This window comes from Rhodnius prolixus, unplaced genomic scaffold, assembly GCF_049639745.1.
Source record: "Rhodnius prolixus isolate KJV_2025 unplaced genomic scaffold, Rpr scaffold_3, whole genome shotgun sequence".
NCBI lineage: Eukaryota > Metazoa > Arthropoda > Insecta > Hemiptera > Reduviidae > Rhodnius > Rhodnius prolixus.
In genome coordinates this window covers 28,587,959-28,589,284 of record NW_027411603.1, presented here as the reverse complement: position 1 = coordinate 28,589,284, position 1,326 = coordinate 28,587,959, and positions in this window count along the sequence as shown.

Genomic DNA, 1,326 nt, shown 5'->3' with positions numbered 1-1,326 from the left:
TGTTCGCATTCTACTAGCTCCACTAGATGGATTGCAGCAGGTACGCATGGAATACCAGGGCGGGATTACATCCAACACGTACATGTCCGGATTAACAGCTTACCTAGCCGAATAAGAACATCTCGAGGAGCTAGGAGGAATGCACAAACGGTCACTTGCAGAGCAGGTTGTCCTGAAGACGAAACGGCTGCTCATGTAGTTCAGCGTTGTTTCCGCACCCACGGTGGTAGGGTGTTACGACACAACGCTGTCTGCAATACACTTGCTTCCGCGCTGCGGAACAGGGGATGGCAGGTCGAGCAAGAGCCGCATTTGCGAACTGTAGTCGGACTCAGGAAACCTGATATCATAGCACACAGCCCATCAGGTGCGCTGGTAGTGGACACTCAGATCGTCGGCGGAACAAGACCTTTGGACCTAGCCCATAAAGCGAAAGTCCAATATTACGCCGACAACCCGAACCTGGCAGAAGTGGTGGCGGCCAGGTTAGGGAAAAGCCCCCAGGAAGTCGCATTTACATCAGCGACCATTTCCTGGCGTGGAGTTTGGTCCCCCAGATCACACGCTGATCTTATTTCATTTGGAATCCCCCCCGGAATTTTAAATGGAATGGTGACGCGTGTGCTTCAGGGTTCACACACGAACTGGACCCGCTTTAACCAGATGACTTTGGCGCGGCGGATGGTCTAGTGTTTGCGTTCGAGTGCGAACCAGCAGTCAGGTGAGAGCGACCACCTTTTCGGCCCGACTTCGGTCATTTCTAAATTGTGGTTGCTGGAGGTTGACAGGCAGCCTCCAGCATCCACCAGTCGCAAATATGAAAAAAAAAAAAAAATAGTCCCAGAGTTCCTGCTTTCGGAGAAGCTGAGTTTTGAGGTGAGTGTAAAAGTGGTTTTTGTCGCACGTAGATAGGGTGCGCGGCTCAAAAGTTATAAGCAGTTGAAAGTATGGACAAGGTATTAGCGGACGGGTGGTATAAAAGACGTCAGGTGTACAAGCCCCGACAAGAGGATTGGTGCTGCGGCTAGTGGGTGATTGATTGGGCTGTGCCTAGGGTCTTTGGCGGCAGCTGATTCATTTTGAAGTCGGGCCCTAGAGACCGGGACACCGTGAATTGGGTTTTGGAGGCATCCCCAGACATGCGAGATCTGTTGAAAGCACAGGTTAGGGTGTTCGTGGACTGGAATGCATGTCGGGTTGACGATTACCTCACGGTTACGCGGTGCTATAAATGCCAAAGTCTGGGGCACCCTGCGAAGTTTTGTAAGGCGACTCAGTTTGTCTGCGGCCACTGCTCGCAGCCGGGGCATGAGAGAGCAGAATGCC